This window comes from Sciurus carolinensis, chromosome X (genome assembly GCF_902686445.1).
Source record: "Sciurus carolinensis chromosome X, mSciCar1.2, whole genome shotgun sequence".
In the NCBI taxonomy this organism is placed as follows: Eukaryota; Metazoa; Chordata; class Mammalia; order Rodentia; family Sciuridae; genus Sciurus; species Sciurus carolinensis.
The window spans coordinates 78586512-78599113 of NC_062232.1; the positions used below are offsets into that span (position 1 = coordinate 78586512).

At 39.8% G+C, this 12602-nt stretch overlaps 1 pseudogene; it reads right to left on the reverse strand.

The window, feature by feature from the left end:
- Positions 1–1759: 1759 nt before the first annotated feature.
- LOC124971554 (methylosome protein 50-like) lies at positions 1760–2681 on the reverse strand (annotated as a pseudogene).
- Between the last annotated feature and the right edge of the window lie 9921 nt (positions 2682–12602).

The following is a 12602-nucleotide window of genomic DNA, read 5'->3' on the forward strand; positions in this document are numbered from 1 at the left end:
TTTTTTTGTACAGGGGATTGAATCCAGGGGCACTCAGCCACTGAGCTACATCCCCAGCCCTTTTACTTTTTTTTTGAATTTTGAGATTTTAAGCTAAGCTTCTTAGGGCCTTGCTAAGTTGCCAAGGCTGGCCTCAAATTTGAAATCCTCCAGCTTCAGCATCTCAAGTCGCTGGGGTTATAGGCGTGTGCCACCACACCTGGCCATTAGCATTTTTTAAGGTTCCAATGTTTCTTTTCTTTTTAAACAATGCCTAAACTCTTTATTTAACCAATCGGTATTTCTAATTCTCTCCCCAATGTTGGATTTCAAAATCTTAGGAGTCTATAAATACAGCAGATTTCCTATATACCCAGAAAGGGCCCAGAGGCAGGAGATCAGTCCTCAGGCTGGTTTTGGGTAGCAAAGGTGACAAAGACTTCTTTGTAACAGTCTGTCAGTTTTCTAGCTTCACTCAAATGCTTTAAGCTCTTCACCACCCCTAAACTTTGCTCTGTGAAGCTATGCCAGAAAAACACTTATCTTTCATATACACAAAGCCATGGAGGTCAGGGAGGCATCATACAGGCATAAGCCAAACTTTTTATTCAGCCAGAAAAAATGGGTTTTGATTCAGATTAATGGCAAGGAGCTGTGCAAAACTGTGGTGAGTGTATCCCATCTCTTTGTCAAAGTAGCTGGGTTGGAATTTTGTGAATGGAAGCATCTCCCATGATAATGATAAATCGAACTCCATTTGAAAAATTAAAAGTTGTACCTATCCTTATGAGTAGCCTAAGAGTTGCTTCCAAGAATCCAGGAATGACCATATCCCATACTTCACACAGGCACGGCCAATTCTTTGTAGAAAACTACATGGGAAGTATCAAATCTGTCGGGGTTTCCGGGACCCCCAGCCTTGGGCATGGTCAAGATGGCGCCTGGCGCTGAGCCAAAAGCAGCCAGCTATACAGTAAACAACCAGCGAATTCCAATGATTGGCCAGTTAACGATGTGATTAGAGCATGCCCCCCTCGTTGTACCTATTCTATGCCTGCAGCTGTCCGCGCATTTACCTCGTGTGCTCTCCCCTGATTGGTTGAAGTGTATATAAGCTTGGTGGGTGGGGGAGTAAAGAAGAAGCTGAGAGTGGGAAGAAGCTGAGAGTAGCAGAAGCTGAGAGTAGGAAGAAGCTGAGAGTAGGAGTAGAAGCGAGGAAGAAGAGTGCGAAGCAGGCGTGAGCCGAGCGGGAGAAGCGGAACGGCCGAAGCAGGTGTGAGCCAAGCGGGAGAAGCGGAGCGACTGGAGCAGGCGAGATTTAAGCAGAGGGAAAGAGAGCGAGAGAAAGAAAAGAGAGAAAGGGATAGAAAAGAGGGAAAGAAAGGAAGACTGTGCACAATAAACTTCCAAAGCTTCAGACGTTTGTCGTGTCTTTCTCTGCGGCCAGAGGGAACGCGATAAAATCCTTTTTTCAATTTTTATGGGGGAGGGAGGTGCTTAAGGAAGATGGAGGACATTCTTTTTACTTTCCCTTGGCACCAAAAAACTATAGATCTTCATGTACACTAAGGTACACATACATATCCATTTTCAGGAAAGTTTTTCCTCCCTGTGACTACAGGATACCAAATTCCAGCCTCCCTCACACTGAGAAACAATGCCTACTAACTGCACAGATTGAGTGTATCAATATCCAAGACTCCTCTGTTGTCTCACAAACTGAGTTAGGGGCAAAGGAGTGGATTCTCATGAGGGGTTTACTTTCTTTCTTAAATCCAATCTACTCAGCAACACTCTCAAGTCCAGGGACTGGGAGAGGTTCTGCGGCCACAATATGGTAGATGACCTGATAGTCCCAACCCACTGTGGTGAGGAGGGAGTGATTGAGTGGAGACCAATTAGCATCTCACACAAAATCTCTGTGGGTCTGGCTTCTAAACACATCAGAAAGGCTTGAGTCCAGCACAGCAAGTGAGCAGTCTTCACTGAAAGAGGTCAGGAAGGGAACCCTGTGTGGGTGTCCACAAGGGAGACATTCCCAGTCTTATCACCAATGACAAAGACTTCACTTTGTTGAGGATGCCAAGCCAGGGAGGTAGGAAGGTAGCCAGAGGCATTGCAGTCTATCTGTGATGATGGCTTGGGACAGCTGGTATCCCACAGTAAAATTCTATTATCCTCACTACAAGAAAGAAGCATGGAGTCCTTATGGGGAGAGGCAGCAACACACCGGTCAGTCATGAGCTCCATATGAATTCAATACAATCTGCTGAGCAAGGTCTCAAATCTTAATGCAGAAGTCTTAGGTAAGACTGACAGCTTGTGTGACAGAGCTCAGGAAGAACTTGCTGACAATACGTGTCTAATTCTCATCCAGTTCCCACAATCCAACTGCACCTGAATGAGAAGCCACCAGGATACTTCTGTCCCCCAACCAAGTGAGGTCGGCTACTCCGTCCTCCGTCTGGACTCCAGTGGAGCAGAAGCCTTCGTTGGGGGCAGCACACAGGTCCTTGAAAACCAGAGGGAGCCAGCCCACAGCGGCCACTCAGGCTGGAGGCCCCAAGCAGAAGCGCCCCATCAGACCAGTACTGCGCAGCCTCCAACTGTCTTTCCATACATGCAGGCGCATTAGGGCGAAGGTTCCACTCCAAGACAGCCGGGGATACTAGAGGGGACGACGTTTCCTTTCCCAACTCCATGGTTCCAAATCCAATCTAAATCCAAACTGTACGTCTGCACAATTCAGCCTGAGCAGCAACCCGCACATGGTGCGCCTCTGGGTCTCCTGTTCCAACGTTTTTTATTCTCATTTCTGTTTGATGATTTCCCCAGAAAAGCCTTATATTTTCACAAGTAATATACTGAAAGTGTACCGCAAAATTCCTTCCAAGGATCTCCAAACACATCGTACTTTCTTATCTAAAGTGTTGAGGTTGGTAGGAAATGTTTTCTAATATCTTTAACAAATAAAAAATGTGAGGTATGGAAAGATATTATCTAAGGGTAAGTGTTGTTGGAAAACTTCAGGGTTCTTGGAGACTTTTATTATTGAAGACAATTAATTTTAAGTTCACACTCAGTGGGATAGCGTAATACAGTGAATGTTCTGTTTAGGAATTAGGAGAGGTGGATTATAGTCCTTGCTCTATTGTGGGCAAGTTAATTCATTCTTTGGGTGTGTTTCTTCACCAACAAAACAGCATTGATGGTTTTGGGAATTTTTTGTTGTTGATATAAGTTTTTTTTCCTTGTGATCCTGGGGATCAAACTCAGACATTAATGGTTTTAAAACTACTCAAAGGAGGGGCTGGGGAGGTGGCTCAGTCGGTAGAGTGCTTGCCTTGTAAGCACAAGGCCCTGGGTTCGATCCCCAGCACCAAAAAAAAAAAACTACTCAAAGGAGTCCTAAGCATTTCTTAGAATCTCATTTGGCAATGAGATTAAGCAGGTGGTGGGAAGAAGGGACACAACATTTGAAGTTCTGTCAGGGTTTTTCACTACCTCTTCTGACTGAGTGGCCAAACTTTGATTTAATTTATACATACTAGACTTCTGCAAAAGAGTTCATTTGGATAAATGATTCACTGATTGACAAGGCAAAGTTTGAAAACCACAAAATTAAGTGATTTGTATGGGCCTCTCCAGTTCTTGTGGCTTCATTTTTTTTTTGGTACCAGGGACTGAAGATTGAACCCAAGAGTGCTTAACTACTGAGCCACATCCCCAGACCTTTATTATTTTTTTATCTTGAGACAGGTTCTCACTAAGTTCCTGAGACTGCCTTTGAACTTGCAATCCCCCAACTTCAGCTTCCTGAGCCCCTGGGATTACAGGCGTGCACCACCATGCCCAGCTTTATCGCTCTTTGTCTTCCAAACTTTTATCACCTTTCTCAGAGCAACCCACCACTGCCATCAAACTCTCTTATTTTAGCCTTGCCTTTTTATTTAGAGGGAATTGAGATATCAACTCCCCCAACATCCCATTTCAATATGCAAAACCTATTATTACTTTACCCTCACTTTATTTAATGTAATCTCTGAAGAAAAGGTCTCACTATTTAGCTTCAGCTTCCAGACAAATCCTTCCACCATGCTCTTCGCCCTGTTCCTTACAATGCTTAAGGTCTTGCCAATTTGGTATTCTCTCTTTTCTTTATTTCTCCCCCCCCACTCCCCTCCCCACCCCAACCTCCTCTCATTTTCAAGATGCTAACCCCTCTCCTTCCCTTTCCAGATAAGTTCCTTGAAACAATATTCTGGAATTGTGTTTTAGTCAGCTTTTTCACTGCTGTGACTGAAAGACCTGACAAAAACAATTTTGTAGGAGGACAAATTTATTTGGGGGCTCACGTTTTCAGAGATCTTATCCATAGACAATCAGCTCCATTAGTCAGGGACTGAGATGAGGAGAACATCATGGTGGAAGAGTGTGGCAGAGGAAAGAAGCTGGGAACATAGCACCAGGAAGCAGAAAGAGAGAGAAACTCCACACAGTCAGTTACAAAATATATACCCCAAAGATACGCCCCCAATGACCCACCTCTTCCAACCACACCCCACCTGCCTCGAGTTACCACTCTGTTAATCCCATCAGGGATTAATTAATTCGCTGATTAGGTTAAGGCTCTCACAACCCAATCATTACTCTTCTGAACCTTCTTGCATTGTTCTACACATGAGCTTATGGGGTACACTTCATGTCTAAACCATAACAAATTGTTTCTTTTCTTTCTCCTTTTTTTTTTTCCTATTTCATCACTCTTCAATTGTGCTCTGGCAAAATCTCCCATCAATGATCATTGTACTTACTATTCTATCTCCCTGCATCTCTTAGTCATTCTTGTAGATCAGCTCAGCACCCTTGGCAGCTCCCTTCTACCCTCCACCTTAGATGCAGATGTCCTGTGAAAAGCCCTGGTGGCTATGACTCTGCACTCAGGAAACCTATCCCCTCCCCCCACACACATCCTGTCACCTGCACCAGGACATTCCAACCTGCTGTTCACGGTTTGTCAGAATCATTTTCTCACACCCAGATTCTCTCTCCACCCAGCTCCTTCAGATAGACCTTTTAGCAGGAGTTGTCTGAGACACTATGTCAATTTCATCATTTGACATTGCTTCTCAGATCACTTTAAGCTCCATACTCTGCAACCTGTGGAACATGTTATCCCAAACCAAAGCATTCACTGAAGACATTTAAGCACAGAGAATGCGGTTTCTGGTTTACTGTGAGGTGGCTAGGGGAGTAGATCTAAGAAGCTTTTGTACCCAAGTGTGATGGTCCATACCTGTAATCTCAGCGACTCAGGAGGCTGAGGCAGGAGGATCACAAGTTCAAGGCCAGCCTCAGCAACTTAGTGAGTCCCTAAGCAATTTAGCAAGACCCTGTCTCAAAATGAAATATAAAAGGGCTGGGGATGTTGCTCAGTGGTTAAGCACTCCTGGGTTCAATTCCTACTACAAAAAACAAAAACAAAAACAAAAAGCTTTTGTTTCTTGTTTCTTCTCATGCTGCAAATTATCCCTAGATGATTTTATCCTGTTGTGATTTCAGCTACTACTTGTGTGTTCATAATTTTCAGGGTTCTTTCCTGAGATTCAGACCTGTGTATGCTGGCTACGAGCAAGATATTGCCTTTTGGGTATCTGATACCTCAGACTTAACGTATCCAAACTAAAGTCACCATTTTTCCTCTAATACTTGGTCTTTCTCCTGATTTCCTTTTATAAGCAAATGACACTGTCCTCTCATCTGTTGTCCACATTGACGCCAGAATGGCTCTTATAATAAAGCAGAGGGAAAGAATTACAGGTACGCAGCTGACTTAGAGTTGAGATCATAGATATATCTATGTCCCCTGTCTATGCTGTTCATCCTCATGAATCCTCATAATCAAGGAGGGAGTTTAAGCTAATTAATCAGTAAAGTCACTAAATCCTTTTCACTTACTTTGTGTAATAATAAAGCAATTTAGTAGCTATCTTTTAATACCTTTTACCCTGAGAAATAAAATCATGCAGTTACCAAAACTTCTTATTGAAAAAATTCTCCCAGGATCTTTGAATGTTCAGGTATAACTCATACATTGTAAATAAGTGATGATTGGGTTGAAGTAATAAACAAAAGAAAAAGACACCAAATATCCCTCTTGTCAGGGTAGCTATCTATGAAGTTCTTAAACACACATCTTGGACAACTACCATCTCCCCCAGAAGAAGACATGAGACCTGCCACTGTTGCTTTGTTACAAACCCTCATCTATTGTTGATAATTCTATTTTCAAATATATTTATTGGGCTGGGGATGTAACTCATTGTTAGAGCACTTGCCTAGCATGTAGAAGGTCCTGGGTTCAATCCAAAAATACAGAGAAAGAGAGAATACCTGAAGTGTGCTAGGCACTATTCTGGGAAGTAAAGATTCAGACGTGAGCCAAACAGTACAACTGTGGTTTTTGTTCTGTTTCCCTCACAGGAACCATTCTCTGCTTCTCCACCCTCTCTGTTCCCCAAAAGGCTAACCCCTAAGAACTGATTCACCTGGGCTCCTGGCCAGCTAGTTTTCATTTGGTAGAATATCTCCTAATAACAGGAGGCATTTGGAGGGAGATTGGCATAAAGGAAGAGAGAAGAATTGGTCATTTCTTTCCCTGCCCCTCCTTACTTCCAGTGCACTGTCTCTCTTGTCAATAGTTGAGTCCCTTTTTTCAAGCAAGACCTGCTTCCCAGCTCCAGCTTCCATTTAGTAAGTTTCTTTCTTCCTCTTGTTCATTCAGGTTCAGTTTCAGTATACCTTGTTTATTCTCTTGCCCCTGCCCAAACTGCTGTAAGTAATCCTTCTGTAAACTGTTTTTAGTTGAACTATCTACAATGATTCCTGTTTCCTGATAAGACCTTGAACTGATACAGTCCTAGAAATTGGGGACCTCAAATCCTACTGTGATAGCATGGTAGGGCAAGGAAAGGGGCAACATCAAACACATACTGTAGAATAATACACAGTAATATGTACTATGAAAAACACAAAGTGAAGCTGGATAAGAGGAATTGGGGTGAGGCCGTTGGAGGAAGAATGTTTTAACAGACCACAGAAGGGAAACATACTTAAAGTGACATTTTAAAACAGGGCTGAAGAAAATGATGGGATTAATCATGTGGGTATACAGAGCATTGAGAGAGGAGGAAACAGTAGGTACAAAGACCCTAAGGTAGAAAATTACTTTGTAGATTGCAGAACAGCCAGAACGTCTGTATGGCTACTTGATCATATTGTCTTTATTTATATTCATTCCCTTTAAAATTTTCATTGATCATCTTTTATGTTTCAAGCACTATTCTGAAGAATGGAAATGACTGCCATAGTCTGTGCTCATGGGGCTAGCTGAGACAGTAAAGAAATTCTTTTTTTTTCCTGCTATAAGTCAAACTCAAGATCCATTCATTCATTAATTTAAATATTTAATACAGTCTTGAGCTACTAAATACTTAAAGACAGTTATCAAAAACAAAAGAAAAATAGTTTTTTTTATTGTAAACAATGGGATACATGTTGTTTCTCTGTTTGTACATGGAGTCAAGGCATACCATTTGTGTAATCATAAGTTTACATAGGGTAATGCTGTTTGATTCATTCTGTTATTTTTTCCCTTCCCCCCACCCCTCCCACCCCTTTTTTCCCTCTATACAGTCCTTCCTTCCTCCATTCTTGCCCCCCTCCCTAACCCTAACTCTAACCCTAATATTAACCCCTCCCACCCCCCATTATGTGTCATCATCCACTTATCAGCGAGATCATTCATCCTTTGGATTTTCAGATTGGCTTACCTCACTTGGCATGATATTCTCCAATTTCATCCATTTGCCTATAAATGCCATAATTTTATCATTCTTTATGGCTGAGTAATATTCCATTGTATATATATACCACAGTTTCTTTATCCATTCATCAATTGAAGGGCATCTAGGTTGGTTCCACAATCTGGCTATTGTGAATTGAGCAGCTATGAACATTGATGTGGCTGTATCTCTGTAGTATGCTGATTTTAAGTCCTTTGGGTATAGGCCGAGGAGTGGGATAGCTGGGTCAAATGGTGGTTCCATTCCAAGTTTTCTGAGGAGTCTCCACACTGCTTTCCAGAGTGGCTGCACTAATTTGTAGCCCCACCAGCAATGTATGAGTGTACCTTTCTCCCCACATCCTCGCCAACACCTGTTGTTGCTTGTATTCTTGATAATCGCCATTCTAATTGGGGTGAGATGGAATCTTAGGGTGGTTTTGATTTGCAATTCTCTTATTACTAGAGATGTTGAACATTTTTTCATATGTTTGTTGATTGCTTGTACATCTTCTTCTGTGAAGTGTCTGTTCATTTCCTTAGCGCATTTGTTGATTGGATTATTTGCATTCTTGGTGTAGAGTTTTTTGAGTTCTTTATAGATTCTGGAGATTAGTGCTCTATCTGAAGTATAATTGGCAAAGATTTTCTCCCACTCTGTAGGCCCTTTCTTCACATTACTGATAGTTTCCTTTGCTGAGAGAAAGCTTTTTAGTTTGAATCTATCCCAGTTATTGATTCTTGCTTTTATTTCTTGTGCTATGGGAGTCCTGTTGAGGAAGTCTGGTCCTAAGCTGACATGTTGAAGCTCTGGACCTACTTTTTCTTCTATAAGATGCAGGGTCTCTGGTCTGATTCCGAGGTCCTTAATCCATTTTGAGTTGAGTTTTGTGCTCGGTGAGAGATATGGGTTTAGTTCCTTTCTGTTGCATATGGATTTCCAATTCTCCCAGCACCATTTGTTGAAGAGGCTATCTTTTCTCCATTGCATATTTTTGGCACCTTTGTCTAGTATGAGAAAATTGTATTTATTTGGGTTTGTGTCCGTGTCCTCTATTCTGTACCATTGATCTACCTGTCTATTTTGGTACCAATACCATGCTGTTTTTGTTACTATTGCTTTGTAGTAGAGTTGAAGATCTGGTATTGTGAAACCCCCTGCTTCGCTCTTTCTGCTAAGGATTGCTTTAGCTATTCTGGGTTTCTTATTCTTCCAGATGAATTTCATGATTGCTTGCTCTATTTCTGTAAGGTACGTCATTGGGATTTTAATTGGAATTGCATTGAATCTGTATAGCACTTTAGGTAGTATGGCCATTTTGACAATATTAATTCTTCCTATCCAAGAACATAGGAGATCTTTCCATCTTCTAAGGTTTTCTTTAACTTCTTTCTTTAGTGTTCTGTAATTCTCATTGTAGAGGTCTTTCACCTCTTTTGTGAGATTGATTCCCAAGTATTTTATTTTTTTTTGAGGCTATTGTGAATGGGGTAGTTTTCCTAATTATTCTTTCCAAAGATTCATCACTTATGTATAAAAATGCATTAGATTTATGTGCATTGATCTTATATCCCGCTACTTTACTGAATTCACTTATGAGATCTAAAAGTTTTCTGGTGGAATTTTCTGGTTCCTCTAAGTATATAATCATATCATCAGCAAATAGGGATAGTTTGAGTTCTCTTTTCCTACTCGTATCCCTTTAATTTCTTTGGTCTGTCTAATTGCTCTGGCTAGAGTTTCAAGAATGATATTGAATAGAAGTGGCGAAAGAGGGCATCCCTGCCTTGTTCCAGTTTTTAGGGGGAATGCTTTCAGTTTTTCACCATTTAGAATGATATTAGCCATGGGCTTAGCATAGATGGCCTTTACAATGTTAAGGAATGTTCCCACTATCCCTATTTTTTCTAGTGTTTTGAGCATGAAGGGGTGCTGTATTTTATCAAATGCTTTTTTCTGCATCTATTGAAATAATCATGTGATTCTCGACTTAAGCCAATAATATGGTGGATTACATTTATTGATTTCCTGATGTTGAACCAACCTTGCATCCCTGGGATGAAACCCACTTGATCATGGTGCACTATCTTTTTAATATGTTTTTGTATGCGATTTGCTAAAGTTTTGTTCAGAATTTTTGCGTCGATGTTCATTAAGGATATTGGTCTGAAATTTTCTTTCCTCGATGTGTCTCTGTCTGGTTTAGGTATCAGGGTAATATTGGCTTCATAGAATGAGTGTGGGAGGGTTCCCTCCTCTTCTATTTCATGGAATACTTTGAGAAGTATTGGAATGAGCTCTTCTTTAAAGGTTTTGTAGAACTTGGCTGAGAACCCACCTGGTCCTGAACTTTTGTTCATTGGTAGGCTTTTGATGACTTCTTCTATTTCATTACTTGAAATTGGACTATTTAAATTGTGTATGTCTTCCTCGTTCACTTTAGGTAATTCATATGTCTCTAGAAACCTGTTGATGTCATCGAAATTTTCTGTTTTGTTGGAGTATAGATTTTCAAAATAGCTTCCAATTATGTTTTGTATTTCAGTTGTGTCTGTTGTGATATTTCCTTGTTCATTCCGAATTTTAGTGATTTGGGTTTTCTCTCGTCTTCTCTTTGTTAGTGTGGCTAAAGGTTTATCAATTTTGTTTATTTTTTTGAAGAACCAAATATTTATTTTGTCAATTTTTTGTATTGTTTCTTTTGTTTCAATTTCGTTGATTTCAGCTCTGAGTTTAACTATTTCCTGTCTTCTACTACTTTTGGTGTTGGTCTGTTCTTTTTCTAGGGCTTTGAGCTGTAGTGTTAGGTCATTTATTTGTTGAGTTTTACTTCTTTTATTGAATGTGCTCCATGAAATAAATTTTCCTCTAAGTACTGCTTTCATAGTGTCCCAGAGATTTTGATATGATGTTTCTTTGTTCTCATTTACCTCTAAGAATTTTTTAATTTCCTTCCTAATATCTTCTGTTATCCATTCATCATATAATAGCATATTGTTTAATCTCCAGGTGTTGGAGTAGTTTCTGTTTTTTACTCTTTCATGAATTTGTAACTTCAATCCATTATGATCTGATAGAATACAAGGTAGTGTCTCTATCTTCTTTTATTTGCTAACATTAGCTTTGTGGCATAATATATGGTCTATTTTAGAGAAGGATCCATGTGCTGCTGAGAAAAAAGTGTATTCGCTCTTCTTTGGATGGCATATTCTATAAATGTCCGTTAAGTCTAAATTATTGATTGTGTTATTGAGATCTATGGTTTCTTTGTTCAATTTTTGTTTGGAAGATCTATGCAGTGGTGAGAGAAGCATGTTAAAATCACCTAGTATTATTGTGTTATGGTCTATTTGGTTTCTGAAATTGAGAAGGATTTGTTTGACATACATGGATGGGCCACTGTTTGGGGCATAGATGTTTATGATTGTTATGTCTTACTGATTTATGCTTCCCTTAAGCAGTATGAAATGTCCTTCTTTATCCCTTCTGACTAACATTGGCTTGAAGTCCACATTATCTGAAATGAGGATGGATACTCCAGCTTTTTTGCTGAGTCCATGTGCATGGTATGTTTTTCCCCATCCTTTCACCTTTAGTCTATGTGTATCTCTTTCTATGACGTGAGTCTCTTGCAGGCAACATATTGTTGGATCTTTCTTTTTAATCCAATCTGCCAGTCTATGTCTTGATTGCTGAGTTCAGGCCATTAACATTCAGGGTTATTATTGAGATATGATTTGTATTCCCGGTCATTTGGTTCATTTTCTTTATTTTCTTTATTTATTTCTTTTAAAACGACTTGGTTCCTCCTTTATTTGACAATTCCTTTAGGATAATTCCTCCATTTGCTGATTTGCTTCTTTGTTTTTTATCTCTTCCTCATGGAATATTTTGCTGAGAATGTTCTGTAGTGCTGGCTTTCTTTTTGTAATTTCTTTTAGCTTTTGTTTATCATGGAAGGATTTTATTTCGTCGTCAAATTTGAAGGTAAGTTTTGCTGGGTATAAGATTCTTGGTTGGCATCCATTTTCTTTCAGGGCTTGAAAAATGTTGTTCCAGGCCCTTCTAGCTTTTAGGGTTTGGATTGAAAAATCTGCTGATGTCCGTATTGGTTTCCCACTGAATGTAATTTGGTTCTTTTCTCTCACCGCCTTTAAAATTCTTTCTTTATTTTGTATGTTAGGTATTTTCATTATAATGTGCCTTGGTGTGGGTCTGTTGTAATTTTGTATATTTGGAGTCCTATAAGCCTCTTGAACTTGATTTTCCATTTCATTCTTCAGATTTGGGAAATTTTCTGATATTATTTCATTCAATAGATTGTTCATTCCTTTGGTTTGTTTCTCTAAGCCTTTTTCAATCCCAATAATTCTTAAATTTGGCCTTTTCATGATATCCCATAATTCTTGGAGATTCTGTTCATGATTTCTTACCATCGTCTCTGTTTGGTCAACTTTGTTTTCAAGTTTAAATATTTTGTCTTCAATATCTGAGATTCTGTCTTCCAGGTGTTCTATCCTATTGGTTATGCTTTCTATGGAGTTCTTAATTTGGTTTATTGTTTCCTTCATTTCAAGGATTTCTGTTCAGTTTTTTTTTCAATATCTCTCTTTATTGAAATGATCTTTTGCTTTCTGTACTTGCTCTTTTAACTGTCGATTGGTGCAATCATTCAATGCCTTCATTTGCTCTTTCATCTCATCATTCAATGCCTGCATTTGCTCTTTCATCTCATCATTTGCTTCCCTGATCATTTTAATTATGTACATTCTGAACTCC